The sequence below is a fragment of the Bubalus kerabau genome, chromosome 1 (assembly GCF_029407905.1).
Source record: "Bubalus kerabau isolate K-KA32 ecotype Philippines breed swamp buffalo chromosome 1, PCC_UOA_SB_1v2, whole genome shotgun sequence".
In the NCBI taxonomy this organism is placed as follows: Eukaryota; Metazoa; Chordata; class Mammalia; order Artiodactyla; family Bovidae; genus Bubalus; species Bubalus kerabau.
In genome coordinates, this window is record NC_073624.1 from 238,971,649 (window position 1) to 238,997,939 (window position 26,291).

General features: G+C 39.6%; 1 long non-coding RNA gene across 1 annotated transcript; it reads left to right on the forward strand.

The window, feature by feature from the left end:
• Window positions 1-573: 573 nt before the first annotated feature.
• On the forward strand, window positions 574-21,020 carry LOC129642271 (uncharacterized). The gene is made up of 3 exons (XR_008709584.1): window positions 574-734; window positions 16,509-16,566; window positions 20,868-21,020. It is a non-coding gene; the product is annotated as an uncharacterized LOC129642271 (long non-coding RNA).
• Window positions 21,021-26,291: the final 5,271 nt, after the last annotated feature.

Here is a 26,291-nt window from a genome sequence, read left to right on the forward strand (position 1 = left end):
AGCTTTCCTTTAAAGTCTTGGTTCTTGAATGATATATAGAAACCAAGATCTGGGCACTTGGGATACTCACTGGTACTGGTATGTCATACTCCTAATCTCTCTCAGTGGACAGAGTGGATACACACACACTTGCCTATGTGCACACTCAGTTGCTAGGTTGTGTCCTACTTTTGGTGACCCCATGAACTGTAGCCCACCAGGCTCTTCTGTTCATGGGATTTCCCAGGAAAGAATACTGGAGTGGGTTACCATTTCCTCCTCCAGGGGATCTCCCGACCCAGGGATGGAAACTGAGTCTTTTTTGTCTGATGCATTGGCAGGTGGAGTCTTTACTTTGGAGCCACTGGGAAGCCCCCTAGGTGGCTATATTAAAATATAGATACTTAATATCTGTATTAAAACCATGAGTTCACACCAATACCTCCAATTCCTATCCAGCACCACAGTGGTTTTTCTTGCCTTCACCTTTTCCACATTTACAACTCCCCTTTTCCCAGTGAGAAACCTGGTTTTCATTATCCTTGATATACATTTAAGCAAATTTTTGCTGTGTAGGCCAAAATTACAAGAGCGGAAGGAGGAGGAGGAGAAAGGACAGGAAGAAGGAAGAAAGAGGAAAGAGGAAGAGTTTTGTCTTTTTATCTTCATTTTGCAGAACGATTGCCCTCTTTCAGAAATAAGGAAGAGAAGACCCAGAATGGCAGGGAAGGGGATAACTGCCCCAAGAGAAACAGGTGAGTCCTGTCACTGCCTTTGGTGTGGGAATTAGTAGCAGGCCAGCAGATGGAGCCAGTTGACCCACCTTTTGTCTCCTAGGTGATTCCTGGCAGTCTTTTTTTTTTTAAAAAAAAAGAGACCTTTTTAAAGGACAGTTTTAAGTTCAAAGCAAAATTGAGAGAAAGATACAGAAATTTAATATATCCTCTGTTCCCACACATGCATAGCCTCTCCCACTAGACTATAGTAGTACTATTTGTTACCACTGATGAAACTTGCATTGACATGCCATTATTACCCAAGGTCCATATTTACATTAGGATTTACTCCTAGTGTTATACATTCTATGTTTCTGGACAGATGAATATACAAGGATATGAATTTACCATTTAGAGTATCATATAGAGTAGTTTCACTGCCCTAAAAATCTGGCAGCCTTTTAAAGCTTAAGCACCTTGGTTATTTTAGAGGCAATACTTTTGAAGGCCATGGAGGTGCTGGGTATGTGTTTAAATGATTCTGTTGAGGGACCACGATCAGAGTTTGCACACCTCCGCCTCCCACTCTAGGAAGCCTTCTTGGCCCCGGGGTACCATGCATACACAGTAGCCCTGTTCCTTGTTTAGCTCATACTGGCAGCTTTTTGTGTTGAGCACCTTGCTGAATTTTCATGCTCTGTGGAGCTCATGATCTTCATCTTCCATGTAAAGTGCAGACTGTGGCTTGGCCTGTCTAGCTTAGAGCATCTCCATATGGTGTTTGCTTTGCAGGTTCATGCAGATTCATTCTGGCAAATCTAAAATGAGTTCACTTCAGTTCCATCTCTCAGTAGTGTCCGACTCTTTGCGATACCATGAATCGCAGAACACCAGGCCTCCCTGTCCATCACCAACTCCCGGAATTCACCCAAAATCATGTCCATCGAGTCAGTGGTGCCATCCTCTGTCATCCCCTTCTCCTCCTGCCCCCAATCCCTCCCAGCATCAGGGTCAACTCCTCACATGAAGTGGCCAAAGTATTAGAGTTTCAGCTTCAACATCAGTCCTTCCAATGAACACCCAGAACTGATGTCCTTTAGGATGGACTGGTTGAATCTGTTGCAGTCCAAGGGACTCTCAAGAGTCTTCCCCAACACCACAGTTCAAAAGCATCAATTCTTTGGCACTCAGCTTTCTTCACAGTCCAACTCTCACATCCATACATGACCACTGGAAAAACCATAGCCTTGACTAGACGGACCTTTGTTGGCAAAGTAATGTCTCTGCTTTTGAATATGCTATCTAGGTTGGTCATAACTTTCCTTCCAAGGAGTAAGCATCTTTTAATTTCATGGCTGCAATCACCATCTGCAGTGACTTTGGAGCCCAAAAAAATAAAGTCTGACACTGTTTCCACTGTTTCCCCATCTATTTGCCATGAAGTGATGGGACCTAAAGCCATGATCTCAGTTTTCTGAATGTTGAGCTTTAAGCCAGCTTTTTCACTCTGCTCTTTCACTTTCATCAAGAGGCTTTTTAGTTCCTCTTCACTTTCTGCCATAAGAGTGGTGTCTTCTGTGTATCTGAGGTTATTGATATTTCTCCCAGCAATCTTGATTCCAGCTTGTGCTTCTTAAAGCCCAGCATTTCTCATGATGTACTCTGCATAGAAGTTAAATAAGCAGAGTGACAATATACAGCCTTGACATACTCCTTTTCCTATTTGGAACCAGTCTGTTGTTCCATGTCCAGTTCTAACTGTTGCTTCCTGACCTGCATACAGGTTTCTCAAGAGGCAGGTCAGATGGTCTGGTATTTCCATCTCTTTCAGAATTTTCCACAGTTTATTGTGACTCACACAGTCAAAGGCTTTGGCATAGTCAATAAAGCAGAAATAGATGTTTTTTCTGGAACTCTCTTGCTTTTTCTATGATCCAGCGGATGTTGGCAATTTGATCTCTGGTTCCTCTGCCTTTTCTAAAACCAGTTTGAACATCTGGAAGTTCACGGTTCATGTATTGCTGAAGCCTGGCTTGGAGAATTTTGAGCATTACTAGCATGTGAGATGAGTGCAATTGTATGGTAGTTTGAGCATTCTTTGGCATTGCCTTTCTTTGGGATTGGAATGAAAACTGACCTTTACCAGTCCTGTGGCCACTGCTGAGTTTTCCAAATTTGCTGGCATATTGAGTGCAGCACTTTCACAGCATCATCTTTCAGGATTTGACATAGCTCCACTGGAATTCCATCACTTCCACTAGCTTTGTTCATAGTGATGCTTCCTAAGGCCCACTTGACTTCACATTCCAGGATGTCTGGCTCTAGGTCAGTGATCAGACCATCGTGATTATCTGGGTCATGAAGATCTTTTTTGTACAGTTCTTCTGTGTATTTTTGCCATCTCTTCTTAATATCTTCTGCTTCTGTTAGATCCATACCATTTCTGTCCTTTATCGAGCCCATCTTTGCATGAAATGTTCCCTTGGTATCTCCAATTTTATTGAAAAGATCTCTAGTCTTTCCCATTCTGTTGTTGTCCTCCATTTCTTTGCATTGATCGCTGAGGAAGGCTTTCTTATTTCTCCTTGCTATTCTTTGGAACTCTGCATTCAGATGTTTATATCTTTCCTTTTCTCCTTTACTTTTCGCTTCTCTTCTTTTCACAGCTATTTGTAAGGCCTCCCCAGACAGCCATTTTGCTTTTTTGCATTTCTTTTCCATGGGGATGGTCTTGATCCCTGTCTCCTGTACAATGTTGCAAACATCTGTCCATAGTTCATCAGGCACTCTATCTATCAGATCTAGGCCCTTAAATCTATTTCTCACTTCCACTGTATAATCATAAGGGATTTGACTTAGGCCATACCTGAATGGTCTAGTGGTTTTCCCTACTTTCTTCAATTTAAGTCTGAATTTGGCAAAAAGGAGTTCATGGTCTGAGCCACAGTCAGCTCCTGGTCTTGTTTTTGCTGACTGTATAGAGCTTCTCCATCTTTGGCTGCAAAGAATATAATCAATTTGATTTTGGTGTTGACCATCTGGTGATGTCCATATATAGAGTCTTCTCTTGTGTTGTTGGAAGAGGGTGTTTGCTATGACCAATGAGTTCTCTTGGCAGAACTGTATTAGCCTTTGCCCTGCTTCATTCTGTACTCCAAGGCCAAATCTGCCTGTCACTCCAGGTGTTTCTTGACTTCCTACTTTTGCATTCCAGTTCCCTATAATGAAAAGGACATCTTTTTTGGGTGTTAGTTCTAAAAGGTCTTGTAGGTCTTCATAGAACCGTTCAACTTCAGCTTCTTCAGCGTTACTGGTTGGGGCATAGGCTTGGATCACCGTGATATCAAATTGTTTGCCTTGGGAAACAAACAGAGATCATTCTGTCGTTTTTGAGATTGCATCCAAGTACAGCATTTAGGACTTTTTTGTTGACCATGATGGCTACTCCCTTTCTTCTAAGGGATCCCTGCCCACAGTAGTAGATATAATGATCATCTGAGTTAAATTCACCCATTCCAGTCCATTTTAGTTCGCTGATTCCTAGAATGTCGACATTCACTCTTGCCATCTCCTGTTTGACCACTTCCAATTTGCCTTGATTCATGGACCTGACATTCCAGGTTCCTATGCAATATTGCTCTTTACAGCATTGGACCTTGCTTCTATCACCAGTCAAATCCACAACTGGGTATTGTTTTTGCTTTGACTCCATCCCTTCATTCTTTCTGGAGCTATTTCTCCACTGATGTCCAGTAGCATATTGGGCACCTACTGACCTGGGGAGTTCCTCTTTCAGTATCCTATTATTTTGCCTTTTCATTCTGTTCATGGGGTTCTCAAGGCAAGAATACTGAAGTGGTTCACCATTCCCTTGTCCAGTGAACCACATTCTGTCAGACCTCTCCACCATGACCCATCCATCTTGGGTGGCCTCACATGGCATGGCTTAGTTTCATTGAGTTAGACAAGGCTGTGGTCCGTGTGATTAGATTGACTAGTTTTCTTTGATTATGGTTTCAGTGTGTCTGCCCTCTGATGTCCTCTTGCAACACCTACCATCTTACTTGGGTTTCTCTTACCTTGGGCGTGGGGTATCTCTTCACGGCTGCTCGAGCAAAGCACAGCCGCTACTCCTTACCTTGGATGAGTCGCCCCTCCTGACCTTGAACTTGGAGTAGCTCTTCTTGGCCCTCCTGTGCCCACGCAGCCACCGCTCCTTGGACGTGGGGTTGCTCCTCCCAGCCACCACCTCAGACCTCGGACATGGGGTAGCTCCTCTCGCCCACTCCTGCACCATTGCAGCCAACATATCTTAATATAAACTTGAGGGAGAACTTACTGAATGAGCCCCCAGTAGCCCTGTGCTAGCCGTGATGATTGCCAGAAGGAGAGGCTGGGGTCATATTGAGGCAAAAATCTGCTGAGCCCAAATATGCTGCCCAGTATGTAGGGGATTTCCTTTGAATGAACTGTGGAGGAAATTTGCTTTATCTGGGGTCAGAAGTATACTGTATTGTAGACTGTCTTGCAGAATTTGACCTGGATCTCTTTTTCTTGCCAACTTCCAGGAGCCACTGGGTACTCTCCTTCACTAGACTATTGCATGACAAGAAGTCTTATCCTCAGCCTCCACCAATTCAAATAACCTCACAGTACTGGGGTGATTTGAAGCCTTCATGAATTTTACTTTGTAGTATAGTCCCTGGAGTTTGGAGGAATCCTGTTGAGTCTTATCAATGATCTTCATAGCTACCTCCTTCCCAATCAGGATGTGTCAGGCCAACTTCACTTTGGCAAGGTACCCTTCCTGATGGTCTTGAGGAGCTGGTTATTGCCAACAGGGGTCTTCTCCTCAGCAGAGATGAGAGGAAGCCCTGCATCATTTTGGATTTGTTACAGGACTTGAAGGCAAGGTTTTCTTTATCTTTATGACCCAAATTCAGCCTAAACCTGGGAAAAGCTGATGAGGTTGGTCCAGGACACCTGGATAGTAAATTGCTTCCCAAGATCACCTGATGAACTAATCTTTATAGTGAAATCAAGATACAATGGCAGACTAAAGTAAAAAACTAAGTAAAAAAAATGAGAAAAAAGAATAAGTAAAAAAAATGAGGGAAAGAAAAAAGAGAATAGAATAACAAAGTAAAGAATAAAAAAAGAGAAGAAGAAAAGAATGAGAAAAATTAAAAAAGAAAAAAGAAGAAAAAAAAAATCTATAGAAACCTACAGAAAGCCCACAGTGTCAAAGAGAAAACAAGCTGGCTTTGGTCAAATGTTCCTCAGGTCATTGGAAACCAGCTTCCTGAGCTAGAAGGACCACAAGCGTAGGCCAACCAGGAACTTACATTGGTTCTTAGAATTCCGTAACAATGGCTTCTTATAAGGTCATAGCAAGAAAGGGACGTTTCATGGTTAGTGATAATCCACGTGGTTCTCTCTCTCTTTTTTTATGTCTGAAGAGCCATTTCAAACTTAAAAAAGTTATTGAGAACCCAGAATAGCTTTTTGTTTATGTGGATTATAGCTATTTGCCTTATTAGGAATTAAAACCTGTATGATTCTTCAGTGGCTTTTTTATTCCTAGTTTGAAACGTGATAATAATTTTTGGCCCAGTGTATTTTCTTTTTTTCTAAATTAAATTTATTTATTTTAAAATTGAAGGATAATTGCTTTACAGAATTTTGCTGTCAAATCTCAACATGAATCAGCCATAGGTATACATATATCCCCTCTCTTTTGAACCTCCCTCCCATCTTCCTCCCCATCCCACTCCCACTCCTCTAGGTTGATACAGAGCCCCTGTTTGAGTTTCCTGAAACATACAGCAAATTTCCATTGGCTATCTATTTTACACATGGTAATGTAAGTTTCCATGTTACTCTCTCCATACATCTCACCCTCTCCTCCCCTCTCCTCCTGTCCATAAGTCTATTCTCCATGTCTGTTTCTCCATTCAGTTCAGTTCAGTCATTCAGTCATATCCGACTCTTTGCGACCCCATGGGCTGCAGCACGCCAGGCTTCCCTGTCCATCACCAACTCCCAGAGCTTACTAAAACTCATGTCCATAGAGTTGGTGATGCCATCCAACCATCTCATCTTCTGCCGTCCCCTTCTCCTCCTGCCCACAATCTTGCCCAGCATCAGGGTTTTTTCAAGTAAGTCAGTTCTTCACATCAGGTGGCCAAAGTATTGGAGTTTCCTCTTCAGCATCAGTCCTTCCAATGAAAATTCAGGACTGATTTCCCCTAGGATTGACTGGTTGGATCTTCTTGCAGTCCAAGGGACTCTCAAGAGTCTTCTCCAACACTACAGTTCAAAAGCATCAATTCTTTGGTGCTCAGCTTTCTTTATAGTTCAACTCTCACATCCATACATGACTACTGGAAAAACCATAGCCTTAACTAGACAGACCTTTGTTGACAAAGTAATATCTCTGCTTTTTAATATGCTGTCTAGGTTGGTTATAACTTTTCTTCCAAGGAGCAAGTGTCTTTTAATTTCATGGCTGCAGTCATCATCTGCAGTGATTTTGGAGCCCCCCAAAATAAAGTCTCTTACTGTTTCCATTGTTTCCCCATCTATTTCCCATGAAGTAATGGGACCGGATGCCATGATCTTAGTTTTTTGAATGTTGAGTTTTAAGCTAACTTTTTCACTCTCCTCTTTCACTTTCATCAAGAGGCTCTTTAGGTCTTCTTTGCTTTCTGCCATAAGGGTGGTGTCATCTGCACATCTGAAGTTATTGATATTTCTCCTGGCAATCTTAATTCCAGCTTGTGCTTCATACAGCCTAGCATTTTGCATGATATACTCTGCATATAAGTTTAATAAGCAGGATGACAATATACATCCTTGACGTATTCCTTTCCCGATTTGGAACCTGTCTGTTGTTCTATGTTCAGTTCTAATGGTTGCTTCTTGACCTGCATACAGATTTCTCAGTTTCTCCATTGCTACCCTGCAAATAAATTCTTCACTACCATTTTTATAGATTCCATATATATGTTTTAGTATACGATATTTACCTTTCTTTTTCTGACTTACTTCACTCTGAATAATAGGCTCCAGGTTCATCTACCTCATTAGAACTAATGTAAATGCTTTCCTTTTTATGACTGAGTGATATTCCCTTGTGTATATGTACCACAACTTCTTTATCCATTCATCTGTCAATGGACATATAGGTTGCCTCCATGTTCTAGCTATTGTAAATAGTGCTGCAATGAGCAATGGGATATATGTGTCTTTTTCAATTTTGGCTTCTTCAGGATATATGCCTAGGAGTGGGATTGCTGGGTCATATGGTGGTTTTATTCCTAGTTTTTTAAGGGATCTCCATACTGTCTTCCATAGTGGCTGGGCCCAGTATATTTTCAAATGTCCAAATATGTGAGGATTTTTAATTTGTGTCTTTATTAACTTCTTTTTTCATTTTACTAATTTTCAGTTTTTATTTTAGAGATACAAAATAAAAATATTCTTTATAAGAAATATAACTTAAATGCTATTCTAAAAATGATTCCTCAGTATCATTATCTATGCAGTGCTAAAATTGTCTTAGGCATTTTGAACATTTTTGCTTTTCAGATTATATGCCTGGATCAGAATCCAAAAATTCATATATTTTGATTGGTTGGTATGAATTTAAGCTTCTTTCAATCTAACTCCATCTCCTTCCTCCCTGTCCCTACCTTGTTATTTATTTTTGAGCAATTCTTGTTGTTAATTTACTACTTTTTGGATTTTCCTGATTGTATCCTGTTGTGTACATTAACAGGTTCCTCTGTACTTTCTGTAAATTGATAGTTAAAATCTTAAGGTTGATCAGATTTAGAAGTAATCTTTTTGGTGAGATGGGTGGTGATGTGTTCCTTTTCCAGGAAGCTGATGGCCTCTCATTTTGTCATGTTAATTAGCAGGCTTCCATGCTCATTGTTGAGATCCATTAAATCATGACAAGTAGCAAAATACTAAATTTATCATACTTTCATTTATTAGCTAGAATACTTCTGCAAGAGAAATGTCTTCCATTCAACTCAGTTACCTTGTGGTCATTGATACCTTTATGATTCCTATTTCTGAAGGTTGTTGGAGGTTTTTTTTTTTTTTATTGGGCTAATACACATTTTTTTCAATTGTTTTTCATACAGGGCTTTTAGGTGAACTTTTATTTGAATAAATATTTATGCAGCAAGTTATTTTGAAAGGTTCTGAACTAAGCCATATAAATAAATGGCCAAGTGAGGAATTTTGGCAAGAGAAACACCATTTTGGATATTTGAGGTCCTGAGAATATTTGAAATCTTGTTAGGGCTGAAAAAAATATGTCAACTATTTATGTATGGAGAAGGAAATGGCAACCCACTCTAGTACTCTTTCCTGGAGAATCCCATGGAGGGAGGAGCCTGGTAGGCTACAGTCCATGGGGTCGCAGAGTCAGATACGACTGAATGACTTCATTATATGTATGGAAGCCATTGCTAGTATCATATAATCTAGCCATGTCATTTTATATGTGGTTCACTGTGGCTTATTCATTAGTTTGTTCACTCATCAAATGTTCTCTGAGGCTTTTGTTCTCTGAGGAGGCACTGTTCCTGGTGCTGGATAAACTGCAGAACAAAGTCCCTGAGTTTGCTGTGCTTTATTGTGAGGAGGTGGGAAACAACAAGTTAACAGATACGTTGAGAAGGTGAGAAATGATTTGAAAGAAATAAATACAGTGATGTGTTAGTGCTACTGGGTGGGACATCACTTTAGATGAGTACTAATGTTTCACATGAGATTTCCTTGACAGGAAGGGAGCCCGATAAGCAAAGATCTAGGAAGGAAAAGGACTCTCCAAGCAGAGGGTACCACAAGGGCAAAGGCTCTGAAGTGGAAACAAGCTTGGTATGATTGAACTGCAAAAAGTCAATCAGTGTGACACACATAGCGAGCGGGCAGAGTGGAGACAGGCAGGCAGGAGTAGAGACCCAGAATTCAGCCTTTCTGGTCGATTCTGTCCTGATATATTTTGTGTTTCATTTGGCATGATTCTGAGGCCCTGGTAGCTGTGTTTCTTCAGCATATCATGTGCCGCTGCAGAATGTTTTAGAAATCACTTCTCTCTTCCTGTCTGCCTCTGCTCCAGTCAACATCTGTCCCTTAGAAAGCCAGTTCTGAAGGAAATCTGGCCCTTTGCTGCAGCCTCAATTTCGTTTCTGGTGGTTACAGTCTCGGTGTTTCCAGGGACCTGGTTATGATTCGCTGATTTGAGCAGGGTTGAAGAGCCCGCTCCTGGACCATTCCTGCTTCGTGCTCTGCCCTGACCTCTGGTGGACTTGGCCTGTTAAGGCATAGACCAAGCTAGAAGCTGGAAGCCTTTGCCTTCTATCTCTACCTGCGTTATTTGGTTTGGAGTGTGTACTCTATTATGAAGGTTTTGAGAAGAGGCATAATTTCAGACACCACCATGGAGTGGCCAGATGGCTTTTGATCATCCAACACCTCTTATACTGGTATGGGAACCATTCTTTAAGAGTTTGCATGTGCACTGCATGCTAAGTTGCTCCAGTCATGTCCAGCTCTGTGCAACCCTATGGACTGTAGCCTGCCAGGCTCCTCTGTCCATGGAATTTTCCAGGCAAGAATATGGAGTGGGTTGCCTGTGTCCTCCTCCAGGGGATCTTCCTGTTCTAGGGATTGAACCCAAGTCTCTTACATCTCTTGCATTGGCAGGTGTGTTCTTTACCACTAGCATCACCTGGGAAGCCCTCTTTAGAGTTTGGATGGCATCAATCCTACCAGTCCCCCAGGCACAATGGATGGGTGTAGGACCCAGCCTGACCAATGGGAACATTCATTCTTTTGGCCTGAAGGATTGGTTTGGAAAGAGCACACGATCTAAATTGGGCAAATCACGTCTTCTGTAAGGGTCTGATACTCAGACCCTCCCCTGGAGATAGAGTTCTATAGATTCTTGAATACCTGGATTGCCAGTAACTATCATCTCTTTGGCCCCTTGAGAGAGGCTGGCTGAGAATTAAATTGACACCGAGGAAGAGGGTGGGTTCTAGAAATTCAAAGGGAGTAATTTAAGCTTCTGCTTCTGGGTGTGCCTAGGGTGAACTGATGAATTCCTTTTTTCTCTTAAGCTAGTTTCAGTTGGATTTCTGACATAAATGGAAATCTCCGAATTAATACTGCAACCAGTGTTAGTCATAGTTATTATTTTTGTAGATAATCCGAAGTAAATTTGAAGTATATATGGTGTGACACTTTCCTTTATGACACCACGGTAGTAATTATATAGTGGTCTGGATGACAATATTTAAACGTCTCTCACTCCATGAGCAGGGGTCATATTTATTTTGTTCATCACTATAGGTCTTTGACTGGTTGATAGTAAGTCCTCAATAAATATTCATGGGATAAATAAATAGTTGTATGGCAATGTTTACTGATGTAAGAATGTAATTTCTCTTACCTAACACTATTGTGGTTATTGAAGAGAATGTTCTTATTCTTAAGTGAGTCATGCTGAGGTGTTTGGAGGCAAAGTGGGATGATGTCCACAAATTAATTGGTTCAGAAAAAAAATCTATCTTTCTATCTATATCAATCTGTGTATGTATGTCTGTGTTGAGAGAGAGGGAAAACAAATATGACAAAATGTTAATCTTTGTTGAAATCAAGTGACGGCGATACAGGTATTTATTGTAGTCTCCTTTCAACTTTTGTATGTTTAAAAATGATCAAAATTCAAATTAGGAAAAGAGAAAAGATGACCTTTATCTGAATGGGCACTCACGCTTGCTTCGCCTTTGAGAAATGTCCAATTCCCCAATTATAGGACAAGTATACCAGAGAAAGACCATTTGCATTACAAAATAACTTTTAATTTTCCAGGGGAAAAAAATCCCCTCAAGTCTTATTCAAATAATAGCAATTAAAATGATCCAATGAAGAGTTCAGCTGTAGGGGAAACTGGAATTAGCACTAGAGGGCAAGTCTTCCCTGCCTCCTTCCCTCCTTTTGTCCCTCCTTCCCCTCTCCCTTTCTTTTCTCTCTTTATTTCCCCCTTTCTTCCTTCAGTTATTTTGCTAAAATAAAAAAAATTTTTTTCCTTTTTTTTAAACAAACAAGGAAGTTATTATAAAAAAAATTTCAGACAATAAGGAAGGAGTAAAGGGGACAGCAAAAATTATCCTTGATGTTACTAGCTACAGATAATAGTAAAAACAGTGCAAGGTATTATTCTAAGCATTTTACACATATTGACATGCTTAAACTTCACTCATAACCTGAGAAGGTAGTTCCTACTCTCATGCACATTTTACAGAAGAGAAAGTTGAGGAGATGGTGTTAAGTTTCTCAGGATCAAATCCTACATGGCCTTGCTGAGAAAGAGACACTCTGAACTCTTTGGTAAAAGTCCTTTGCTACATACATACTTGCCCACATTCATATGTGTATACAAATGTGTGCACATGATAATCACCCACATGTATATGGATTTGCACATATATGTATGCCACAATTACATGTATAAACACAAACATGTTACAAAACATTCATTTTATTCATGGTACTTTATGACTTGATTTAAAAAATATATATCACAACATTGTTAATCCTCTGAACATCAGGAAACTGTGGTGAGAGAGTTTAACTTGTCCTAGGCTGAGTGGAGCTGTGAACCTGGCTGGTTGACTCCAGAGCCTGTGTTCTTAGTCATGTACTGCTCCTTTTTTTTTTTTAAATCCAGTTCTCTAATTTTTGTGTTTTAGTTATTTCTTAGTCTTAATGTTTTATAAATAACGCTGTCATGAATATCTCAGAATAAGCACTTTTAAGAGTCCTCAAAATCTTAGCTCTTAGACCCCTAGACTTTATTTCTTTATTCACAAAGCACATATTAAATAAACTAGAAAATATGCTCAGCAATAGTCTTCCTGTAACGCTGTGTCAGCTGAGAGTTGGAAGGGAGACTTCTGATCGATTTTTCTGTTCTGGGCAGGAATCTTTTCTAACAATGACCCAGCGGCAGATATGATTACAATAGTAGTACCACCCCTTGAACACCTTGCTATATTTCAACCACTGGGTCACACCTTTTTCCTTTATCCTTTCCTTAATCTTTACAATAACTCTGTGAGGGAGGTGTTATCCCTCTTTGTTCAGATGAGAGCAAACATCCTGTGACATTTCTGAGAAGATGGGCACAGCCTCTGTTTACACATATCTATGAATGGGGAACTCTGTTGTGCAAAGCAGACCAGACCACTTATGGAGCCCTGTAATTGCTTACTTACTATTGTAAGAATTCACTTAAAATCACTGTAGAATTCACTAACTCTCTTTTTACACAATAGAGCTTGTTTAGATAATAACAATGAACATAGCTGCCATTTTTTGGGCATTTGCAAGAGGCCAGCATTAGTTCTTAGTGTACTTTTCACAGGTATTTTTAATACCTCACTTATACATAATGACCTTATATGGGGGTATATATTATTTTCTTCCATTTTATATATGAGGTGACTGAGGCCTGTGGCTATTAACTAGTGAGGCCAAGACAGTCCCATCTCACCTGAATGTACTTACCTGATGGCTTTAGAATTTGACCTCCCTAGAAAGATGCCTGAGGGCAAAAAACTTAAGATGAGTAGTCCGGTCAACATAGAAGAATGTCAGTTTAGAGAGATGGAAAGCAGCTGGCCAAGTTCCTTCCAAAAACTTTCCAAAGTTTTCAGAATTTCATATAGTATGGATGTAGGTTGGAACAAGGAAAATTTAGATGGAAGTCTAGCAAACATTAATTATCACATCAACAAACATATCTGTAACATTTTTTGATGTAGTAGGGGTTTGCTATAAAACCTAATATTGTGCTGTGTGCAAATTTACTTTAGAATCTATTGTGTTTATTCCTCTGTCATGGGTTGAACTGTGTGCACCCAAAAGATAAGTCTTAATTCCAGGTACTTATGAATGTGACCTTTTTTGGAAACAGACCTTTGAGATACAATCAAGTTAAGATCCAAAATCACTGCAGATGGTGACTGCAGCCATGAAATTAAAAGATGCTTACTCCTTGGAAGGAAAGTTATGACCAACCTAGATAGCATATTCAAAAGCAGAGATATTACTTTGCCAACAAAGGTTTGTCTAGTCAAGGCTATGGTTTTTCCAGTGGTCATGTATGGATGTGAGAGTTGGACTGTGAAGAAAGCTGAGCGCTGAAGAATTGATGCTTTTGAACTGTGGTGTTGGAGAAGACTCTTGAGAGTCCCTTGCACTGCAAGGAGATCCAACCAGTCCATTCTGAAGGAGATCAGCCCTGGGATTTCTTTGGAGGGAATGATGCTGAAGCTGAAACTCCAGTACTTTGGCCACCTCATGTGAAGAGCTGACTCATTGGAAAAGACTCTGATGCTGGGAGGGATTGGGGGCAGGAGGAGAAGGGGACGACAGAGGATGAGATGGCTGGATGGCATCACTGACTCGATGGACGTGAGTTTGAGTGAACTCCAGGAGTTGGTGATGGACAGGGAGGCCTGGCGTGCTGTGGTTCATGGGGTCGCGAAGAGTCGGACATGACTGAGTGACTGAACTGAACTGAACTGAACTAATTTGATATGACTGGTGTCCTTAGAAGAAAAGGAAAGTGCCATGTGAAGATACCACTATTGTCCTTAGAAGAAAAGGAAAGTGCCATGTGAAGATACCACTATTGTCCTTAGAAGAAAAGGAAAGTGCCAGGTGAAGACAGAGACACACTGGGAGAATGTCACATGACAGCAGAGGCAGAGATTTGAGTGATGCAGCTGCAGGCTGTTGACCTGAAATAAATAGACTGCCAGTTACTTTTCCAGCAAAAATGAGTTTATTCAGAATCAGGAAAGAATTGCAGTTCGGGGTCTGCAACCATGGCAAGCCACATGCAAGTCTCATCACAGCAAAGGAGGGACAGATAAAAGAGGGGGAAAAGGAATTTGGGACGGCTGTAGTAAACAAAGAGTCCATGACTTTTCATTAGTTGAATTGTTGCCAAGAGAAAAGAGGAGGTTGGTCTACTTCCCGTTGGGCTACGCTATTATCGGAGGTAATGGAAGCTCCCCCTTCTGGTCTCCTGACTATTTAATTGAGGTTTCTGTTTATTAATTTTTTACAAGGCCAAGGAACATCAAGGATTGATGCCCCTTCAAGAAACTACAGAAATGCAAGGAAGGAGTCTATCTGAAGTCTCAGAGAGAGTGTGGTCCTGCTGACATCTTCATTTTAGATGTCTAGCAACTGTGTAGAATTGTGGGGAAAATATATTTCTGTTGTTTTAAGCCCCCTCGTCTGTAGTATTTTGTTACAACAGCCCTAGGAAACTAATACAACCTCCCATTCCACTTCTAGGAGTTGATAAACTATCCTCAAGATTTGAAGTCTATTCAGTTGCATGGATGATTTCCTTTCACTTGTTTCCTCTGGGATTTTCAAACTTCAGTGTGTATAAACAAAAAAATACATATATATATGTATATATGTATATGTATGTATTCTGCAGTTGGTTTAGAGGATTTTTAAAAGTTGAAGTATAGTTGACTTACAATATTGTGTTCATTTCAGGTATTCAGCGAAATGATTTTGTTATATATATATACACGTCTATATATTTTTTTTGTAAATTCTTTTCCATTATAGTTTATTACAAGATATGGAATTATCCAGGCAAGAATACTGGAGTGAGTTGCCACTCGCTTCTCCAGGGGAATTCCCGACCCAGAGATCAAACCCCATTTCCTGAATTGGAGGCAGATTCTGTACTGTCTGAGCCACCAGGGAAGATAAAGTTCCTTGTGCTATACAGTAAATCCTTGTTGTTTGTGAGGATTTTTTCAATAGATAATTTTCACTGAAAGTTTTTTCACATTTGTTCATTTAGAATGTGACTGCCAAGCTTCTTTGTATTGTATTTCTCTTTGCTTTCTCTCCCCTAGGCGATATCCCTTCAGTTTTTGTTGAAATATTTTCCTAGGCCATTTGCCAACCAAACGTATTCTCTTGTGAATGTACTATCGTGGATCAATGCCTCTCTTAAAGTGTGGTACTCGGTATAGGGATTATAGTGGGACTGATAACTTTCCTGCTGTGGATATGAGCACTGTACTTCTATCAGTGAAATCGCTGCTTTTTATTTTTTTTAAAGCAGCCACACAGCAGTTATTTAATTGAAACCCCACATCTTTTTTTTTTTTTTAATGTTTAGCTCCTAAGTCTGATTTTATACCTTTTAAAACACACCAAATTATAGATGTTTTAGGACACCTAAATATAGAGTGTTAGTTTGCTCCTATTAATTTTTTATTGTATGCAACTAAGATTAGATCTAATACGCAGTACAGTGATTATAGATACAAAACTCTACTATGAACAAAAAAATTAAACTTACCGAGAAACTAGATCTTAATTGTTCCCAGTACTAGAGGAAGTGATAATTATGTGACTTGGTAGAGGTATTAGCTCAGGCTACAATGATAGTGAAAGTCGCTCAGTCGTGTCTGACTCTTTGCGACCCCATGTACTATACAGTCCATGGAATTCTCCAGGCCGGAATACTGGAATGGGTATCCTTTCCCTTCTCCAAGGGATCTTCCCAACCCAGGAATCAAACCCAGGTCTCCCGCATTGCAGGCAGATTGCAATATAAATGTATCACATCAATATATTCCATACCTTAAACTTACAAAATGTTGTATGTCAAAAATATCTCAATAAGAAAAAAAAATCTAAAAAATGTATTTTTTCCTCAATCACTCTCTTTTTCTCTTCAAGCTTGTTGGTCTCATGAGAGGAGTCTCCCCATTACAGACTTCATCTCCGGATTAAATAAGTAAGTTCGCTTTTTAAGCATATTTATGAATATCACTTTCTTCCTTCAGGTTTGTGCCATGTTTTTGCATTCAGGTTTGGATGGTTGCTCCATCTTCCATCTATTTGTGTGGCTCTGGTGGGAGTTTTGTGTGTATTAAATATGTTGCTTTCTTTAGATGCTGTCTTCTCTTTCTGTCTCTTGAGGAGAATCTGTGAATTTCTTTTTAGTTAGAGTGTTACTAATACAGACTTAATGCCTCTGGATTGTACCCATCTTTTACAGACTTAATGCCTCTGGATTGTACTCATCTTTTAAGAATATCAATGTAATAATATATTTATATAGAGAAAACGGGTAATAAAATTTACTAATAATTATTGGGTTTCTTCCTATGTGCTAGGCATTCTCATTTAAGAAAATTGAGGTGGAAGTCACATATTATAAAATCAACCATTTTAAAGCAAACAATTCAGCGGCATCAAGTACATTCATAATGTTGTACAACTACTGCCTCTGTCTAGTTAAACATTTTCATCACTCCGAAGTAAAACCCCCTACCAATTAAGCATTTTCTCCCTCTCCTTCCTCCCCTCAACTTCTGGCAGCCATCAATCTGCATTTTGTCTATATGGCTTTTTGTATTCTGGATATTTCATATAAATGAGATCATATAGTATGTGACTTCTGTTTGCCATTTTTCTCTCAGCATGGTTTGCAGGATCATCCATGTTGTAGTGTGTTTCAGTACTTTTATTTCTTTTTGTGACTGAATGATGTTCCATTGTGTATTTGACATTAATCTGTTGATGGTCATTTATGCTATTTCCACCTTTTGGCTATTGTGAATAGTGCTGCTATGAACATAACTGCATATGTACTTGTTTTAGGGTTATGTTATAAACTGTGCCTTTTAGGACTTGGAAAACACTATCATTCTTTTTCTAAGAAACCTTTATTTGGGTGCCTGTGTAATTTGTAAATAGAATGATACAACCATAGAAGATTCATTCATTTTGTAGGGCTTGCTCTCTCCTGGATTATGTTCACATTTCTGGGACATATTTCAAGCTGAGTGAGTCCATCAACATTATCATCATCCCCCTGACACTGGTGATGGTAGCTATCATTTGAGAGCCTATCATATCATAGATATTATTTTTATCCGCATTTCACAGATGGAGAAACTGAGGCTTATGAAACTTAAGCATCTTTCCCTAAGGGATAGACTAGTGATAGACCTAGGACTAAAACCAAAATCTTTGTGACTCTAAAACTTGAGCTATGTGACAGTTACGTGCCTGAGTTTTCCAACTTTCATGAAGTTGGCTTTTCCCCCTGGTTTTAGTGGATAGCTGCTGACCATCAATAATAATAAACCTTCAATCAGTCAGTCCTGAAATCAGTTCAGTGAGTCAGAAACGTCACTGGAAACTGAAATGGAATGGAATGAGATGGAAAATACCATGTAGTAAGGGTATTATTTGATGAAACTTGCATTTGTCACGTGTGTGGCATATACATATGTGTCTGCATGAGGTAGTGATATAAAATGTATTTCTTATTGTGCGTTGCAGTCAAAAGGTTTGAAAAAATGCTCTAAGCCACTCAGGTTCGTTTTGATCAATGAATGTTCATCATACGTTTGAACTCTTATACAACCCCATACGTTTGAGTTTTTATACACCCAAACAATTGTTGCTAGTTTCTTCATTCTCAAATATGGAGAATTTGCTCTCATCCTCCAAGTTCACAAATTACTGAACTATGATATTTTTTGCCTCTTCATAGCCATCATTGACTGATACAACATGTAGTTTTACATGGGTGCAAGCCTTTGAAATTCTGTTACCCTTCATTATTAAATAACACACATGCAAAAAAGTGCACATTTAATAAGTACTTTAATAAGTGATAGCCCACATTGATTTTCACTTAACACAAACAGACCATTTGTGCTGTTTTGTCACTTACTGGCACCCACATCAGACGAGCAAGACACGAAACTAGACATCTTCCCTGCTGTTCATCACATAGCATAAATGCAATTTGGGGGCTCTGGTCCCCAGACAGCCTCCGGGAAGGGCTCCTGTGGATATGCAGATGACAATTCCACATGGTAAATGTTTGGTTTTCTTCACGTCAGTAGCAATCCACAGCAGTTCTCTGGGGACACTTTCAAAAGCCAGTTTGAAAATTTGTTCCTTAAAAACACAATGTTTTAAAAAATTTATGATGAGAACATATTAAAAATGCCAAGTTGTTGGTAAAAAGCCTCAAAGCATCCTTTTAATAAATTGGAGTGAATTATAACTTAAATCCTACAAAACAGAATTAGGGTTTTACATTTTTATTTGTCTCAATGCAAGAATTCAGTCTCTCACTGAAACATTAAAAAAAAAAAGTCATGCAGAAAGTTCAAGGGATCGTTAATCAGGTAGGGATGGTTGTGGAGACTGATCATTGAGCAAATGCTGTTGAAATACCCTTTGGTGTAAAACACTATGCCAAGTGTTGAGAAAAGGGAAAAATTATGATATAGCAAGCTGCTTCAGAAAGCTAGCCAACAGGAGATTCCTATGTGTGTTTGTAGGATAGATTTAAAGGAAGTTCATCAAAATCTTGTATGAAATTAATGGTAGAAAAGTAGAATTATAATGTCTGTTAAAAAGGGAATAAACACATTCTGGTGGAATCATCCAATGGGATAACAGAAAGCTATTAATAAGAAAGAGGGAGACTTCCCTGGTGGTCCAGTGGTACAAACTGTGAAGAATGGTTAACCTGAGGAGTGGGTTTGGAGTCAGGGAAAGATATCACAGTAAGGACTTCAGAGCAGAAAGGTAGGGCAAGTCTGGGTACTGGTTGATATTGCTAAACTTCTGCATCAGCCCTGAAATAGCCAGAAACAATTAAATTGTGAAATTATGCAAGCCGTATCCATTGTTCAGTTCAGTTCAGTTGCTCAGTCGTGTCCGACTCTTTGTGACCCCGTGAATCGCAGCACACCAGGCCTCCCTGTCCATCACCAACTCCCGGAGTTCACCCAAACTCATGTCCATTGAGTCGGTGATGCCATCTAGCCATCTCATCCTTTGTCGTCCCCTTCTCCTCCTGCCCCCAATCCCTCCCAGCATCAGGGTCTTTTCCAATGAGTCAACTCTTTGCATCAGGTGGCCAAAGTATTGGAGTTTCAGCTTTAGCATCAGTCCTTCCAATGAACACCCAGGACTGATCTCCTTTAGGATGGACTGGTTGGATCTCCTTGCAGTCCAAGGGACTCTCAAGAGTCTTCTCCAACACCAAAGTTCAAAAGCATCAATTCTTCGGCACTCAGCCTTCTTCACAGTCCAACTCTCACATTCATACATGACCACTGGAAAAACCATAGCCTTGACTTGACAGACCTTTGTTGGCAAAGTAATATCTCTGCTTTTCAATATGCTATCTAGGTTGGTCATAACTTTCCTTCCAAGGAATAAGCATCTTTTAATTTCATGGCTGCAGTCACCATCTGCAGTGATTTTGGAGCCCCCAAAAATAAAGTCTGACACTGTTTCTTGTGGCTAAAAGCAATTCTATACAGTGCTGTAAAAAAAAGCCTTGTTGAATAGAAAATATTGATGAATTCAAGGAGGTGACTCAAGCTATATAAATAAAAGATAAATAACAATGCAAGATTATGTGTACTGAGTATCAAATGGATAGCCTGGTGAACCTATCAAGAAGATCTTCATGGAAGAGAGAAAATGTGAAGTGATTTCAAAAGCTAGTAATAGTAAAAATGTGGATTTAATAATTAGTTGTGCAAAAAAAAGTCACTTTGGGTTTTGATAACTCAACTTGGTCTCATTTTTTTGACTTCTTTTTGTAAAGTGCTTTTGATACGGACCATTTTAAAGTCTTTTTTTGAATTTGTTACAATATTGCTCATGTTTTATGGTTTTTTTTTTTTTTTTTTTTGCTTCAAGGCACATGAGATCTTAGCTCCCCAACTGGGGATTGAACCAACACACCCTGCGTTGGAAGGCAAAGTCTTAACCACTGGACCACTAGGGAAATCCCTTGAGATTTTTTGATAGCAGAAAACACACTATTAGTTCATTCGAGCTATACTGAGTCAAGTCAGTATTTTCTGCTTTACTCCCTTATCTCTAGTTGGCATCCAAGTCCTGAAGGGCTCATGTGGTATCGTGGACTCATTTTCTGTTTGTGCATGTGTAGGTGCATGTGTGGGTGCGTGTGAGTGCCCGTCTGTCTGTGTATTGTTCCCTAATTTTGGGACTTTACAGGGAGGGGCTAAATGCAGGTCTCTTTCGCAGAGATGGGGAAACTGAGACGTATGAAACTTGATGCCTCCCATAAGTGATACACCAAGAAGTGATAGGACTGGAAGTAAGACTCTTCGGAAGTGTTCATGTCTTTTGCATCCCTTCCAACGCATCTCCTTGCCCAGTGCCTACAGAAGATTTTTTCCACCTCTCATCATGTCAATAAAAAAAGTAACTAAACAGTTGTCTCCCATGAAACATTGTTTTGTGTTAGGGTTTTTGCATTTAGAAAGCAAATCCAACCTGTCCAAAAGAAAGTCTTGATCTTCCTCCCACAGACTTGCCCTATTCATATCTTTCCCAACCTTCCAATTGTTTAGGCCATGAACTTTTATCATCCTTGATTTTCTTCATTATCTCATATCCCACATCCAAAGCATCAGCAAATCTCATAAAAGATACCTAGAATCTAACCGCTTCTCAACACTTCTGCTACTGCCACCTTAATCTAAACTTCTATCATCTCTGACCTGCATTATAGTGGAAACCTACCAACTGGTCTCTGTGCTTCCATTCTTGCTTATCCCAATAGTCTATTCTCAAACAGCAGCCAGAATCATTCTGTTAAAACATGTAAGTTAGGTCATGCCACTTTTCTGCTCAAAAAGCTCCATTGACATCTCATCTGACTCTGAGTAAAAGGTTACGTTTTTTTTTTTAATAAGAATCCTTATTTATAAAAGGCCTTATTCACACCCCTGTTACATAACTGACTTTATTTCTTTTTACTCTTTTACTTGATCATTCTGTTCCATACATTTCTTCTTTTCCTCAAAATGCCAGTCATACCTAGGATGCTCCCCTCCCAGAAATCTGAGTGTTTCACCCCTTGCTTTGCTACAAGTCTTTGCTCAAGTGAGACTTACCTTGACCTTCCCACTTAAAATTTCAAACCCTTCCCTATTCCCCCCGTGCTCCTCTATGTTCTGTTATTTTCCATAGCACTTATCAGCATATAAAATATGATATCACTTACTAATTTTTCTTATTGTCTGTCTCCCCTGAAAAGAATGCAAACCCAACAAAAGCAGGCAGTTTTGTCTGTTTTATTTACTGATGTATCTGTAGCACTTAGAACCCTGCTTATCACATAGCAGATGGTCAATGATTATTGTTGAATGAATAAGTTGTGTCCGACTCTTTACAACTCCATGGACTCTAGCCCACCAGGCTCCTTTGTCCATGAGATTCTCCAGGCAAGAATACTGGAATGGGTTGCCATTTCCTTCTCCAGGTATAGCATGAATAAATGAATTAGATGTATCTAGATTTCTCATTTAAGCAATAAAACTTGAAATATTATGTAAAAAGACAAAGTCACTAATAAAATACGTATCTTTATGTCCTGTTGCAACTTGAAAATATACTATAAGACATGGCATGTTCAGAGTACAAGGAGAAAGTGACATTAAAAATCATTTTTCCAGTATGGATATTCCTTTAAAAACTAGGAATAAAACCACCATATGACCCGGCAATCCCAGTACTAGCCATATACCCTGAGGAGACCAAAATTGAAAAGACACACATACCCCAATGTTCACTATAGCACTATTTACAATAGCTAGAACATGGAAGCAACCTAGATGTCCATCAAGAGATGAATGGATAAAGAAGCTGTGGTACATATGTACATATGTACAATGGAATATTACTCAGCCATAAAAAGGAAAACATTTGAGTCAGTTCTAATGAGGTGGATAAATGTAGAGTCTATTATACAGAGTGAAGTAAATCATAAAGAGAAAGCAAATATCACATAATAATGCATATATGTGTTGGAGAAGACTCTTGAGAGTCCCTTGGACTGCAAGGAGATCCAACCAGTCCATTCTGAAGGAGATCAGCCCTGGGATTTCTTTGGAAGGAATGATGCTAAAGCTGACGCTCCAGTACTTTGGCTACCTCATGCGAAGAGCTGACTCATTGGAAAAGACTCTGATGCTGGGAGGGATTGGGAGCAGGAGGAGAAGGGGAAGACAGAGGATGAGATGGCTGGATGGCATCACTGACTTGATGGACTTGAGTCTGAGTGAACTCCGGGAGTTGGTGATGGACAGGGAGGCCTAGTGTGCTGCGATTCATGGGGTCGCAAAGAATCGGACATGACTGAGCAACTGAACTGAACTGAATGCATATATATGGAACCTAGAAAAATGGTACTGATGAACCTATTTGTAGGGCAGCAGTGGAGACACAGACGTAGAGAACAGACTTATGGACATGGTGGGAGTGGAGGGAGGAGAGGATGGGATGTATGGAGAGAATAACATGGAAACTTATATTACCATATGTAAAATAAATAGCCAATGGGAATTTGCTGTATGACTCAGGGAGTTAAACCAGGACTCTGTAACAACCTAGAGGGATGGGATGGGGAGAGAGGTGGGAGGGAGGTTCAAAAGGGAGAGGACATGTGTATACCTATGGCTGATTCATGTTGATGTTTGGGAGAAACCAACACAATTCTGTAAAGCAATGATCCTTCAATTAAAAAAATAAACAAAAATTAAAATTAATCATTTGTCAAAGTCATCACATTGTCTAACTCACTCCATCTGAAAACTTACAGGCAAGAGGCCCTATAAAACATTGAAAAAGAAAACATTAACACTTTGAAAAAAAATAAAAACATTACTTCCTTTCTTAACCTCCGTCACTAGGTTCATCCTTATAGAAATGGCCCTCCATCCTTAGGAGGTTTTTGTTTTCTCATACCCCAGTGAGCTAGAGCAGAGCTTCTCAGACTTTAATATGCATGCCTATCATCTGTGTGATATGATTCATTAGGTCTAGGTAAGGCCTGAGAACCTGCATTTCTAGCAAGTTCTCAGATGATGCCATTCCTGTTACTGTGGTCCACAGAGTAGCATGGCAAGGATTCTGTTTAAAATCTCTGTCTTGGGCTTTTTATTCTGTTTTCTAGAAGCCAGGGTTGAATGGGGAGGGCTTCTACCACCAGTCATATCTGTTGCATCAAACTTTGGGATAATTTTCTATTGTCTTTTTCCTCTCATTTTGTTATGGCTTATGTTTTTGGTTCTTTCTTTTCCCCTGTTGTTTCTCTGGCTGTCATGAGCAGAACGTGCCATTGAAAAAAGTTGGCACATGTAATTGATCGTGATTGTATAATCTTTCATTGTCATGCAGTTAGCAGTGTACACGTTTGGTTTTACTCTAGGACAGCAGCATGGAGCTATTTAAATTAGTTAAAAACATTAACAGTGAAAAATATAATTAATAGGGGGTTGATCTGTTGAATTAAATCCCATTGTGTGGCATGTGTTTGCCTGTGTGTGTTATGCCAGGCACTGGTAACTGTAACTGTGACAAACGTGTCCAGTGTTGCTTTGCTGGCTCTCACCCCTGCTGATTTCTATCTGCTAGTAAGGTGGGTGTGAGAGGAAGAGCAGGAAGAATTATTATATTTCTCAAAGATCCATTATTCTATAGTGCAGGGAAAGGTCTTGGAAGTCCACGCAGGGATAGCAGCTATGCATAGTAGCTAGGGACCTTGAGTTGATCATCAAAACTCCCATTAGTGCAAGAGGTGGAACTTTTCTTAATAGAAATTACTGTAAATGGATATAGGAGTCATGGGGGTAATCAACTAACCAAGGCTTAAGCATGTTTGTGGAAAAGAAAAGCCACAAAACAGTATGCCTTCCCCCATTATCTCTTAAACAGAAGTGAGTGGCAATTGCTGGCAATACATCTCAAATGAAGAAAGAAGCTCTTTAGGATGTCAGGTTGCATGGAAATTGTAATGAGGATGCTGATGCTCATTGAATCTGGTAGATAATGTTTTTTATATAGTTGGGTTATTTTCTAAGAAATCATATTTTACTTACTTTGAACCTTCTGTAGTTTAACCTTATTGGTGATATACCTTGGTAGGATGCTGTCTTCTGGAGCTTCTTGGAGAAAGCTCTGCTATTCTTTCTGCTGCTGAGTTTGAAATGTGACTTTGACTATCTGAAATTTTAAAATGTAAGCAATAGTGCCACCCAATGGTGTCTCAGCAGCCTTTTGATGGAGAAGAAAATGGAATTTATTTTTAGGAGATCAATTTCATGAAGCTTTATGTTCCCAGGCCCCATGGATTGTATTTGTCTCTCAATGGAGAGCCAGGTTCTCTAATTCTTGTCTTCATTGGGAAAAGTGGCTTTGGTGGAATTCTTTAGTCTTGCCAGTCCAGAGTCACATGCCTCCCGAGAATGGGGAAGACTTACAGATAGCTAGTGTGAAAAGATGGCACATAAGAAGATGTTCAGCATCACTAATTATTATTCAGTTTAGTTCAGTTCATGCAATGAAATATCATTTCATACCAGTCAGAATGGCTATCATCAGTAAATCTGCAAACAATAAATGCTGAAGAAGATGTGGAGAAAAGGGAACCCTCCTACACTATTTGTGGGAATGTAAGTTGGTGCAGCCATGATGGAAAACAGTGGGGAGTTTCCTTAGAAAACTAAGAATAGAATTACCATATGATCCAGTGATCCCACTCCTAGGCATATACTTGAACAAAACTGTAGTTCAAAAAGATACGTACGCTTCTGTGTTCACAGCAGTAGTATTTACAATATCCAAGGCATAGAGACAACCTAAATGTCTATTGACAGATAAATGGATACAGAAGATATGGTACATACACATTGAAATACTACTAAACCATAAAACTGAAATAATGCCATTTACAGCAACATGGATGGAACAAGACATTATCATACTAAGTGAAGTAAGTTAGAAAGACAACTATCATATATCACTTACATGTGGAATCTAAAATATGGCATAAACGAATCTATTTAGAAAACAGAAACAGACTCACAGACATACAGAACAGAATTGCCAAGCAGGGGAGGGCTGGGGGAAGGCTGGACTGTGAGTGTGGGGTTAGTAGACGCGAACTATTGTATACAGGGTGGATAAACAACAAGGTCCTACTGTATAGCCCAGGGAACTATATTCAGTATCCTGTGGTAAACCATAATCAAAAAGAATATTAAAAAACTGTCTATATGTGTATAACTGAGTCACTTTGCTATACAGCAGAGATTGACACATTTTAAGTCAACTGTATTTAAATAAAAAATTATAAAAATCCCATCTCCAAATGTATAATGCTGTGTTAAGCAACAAGCTCCATACATTGGGCCTTGTACAACTCCAGTTCTTTAAATATTCATAAGTAGAAGCCAGATGTGGTAGACTGCTGTGGATGGCTGGTACTCACACTATTCCCTAATGTCTTTGGTGACCCCCCGTTAATAGGACACACTAACAAGAATGGACTTTTTCTGAAGATTTCATGAGGAAATAGGGAAGTTGATTTGCATCAGAGATCACACATTAGAGAACTAATAAGGTCCTCATTCTTCTTCTGTCCTCTGCCAGTGACCTTGTCAT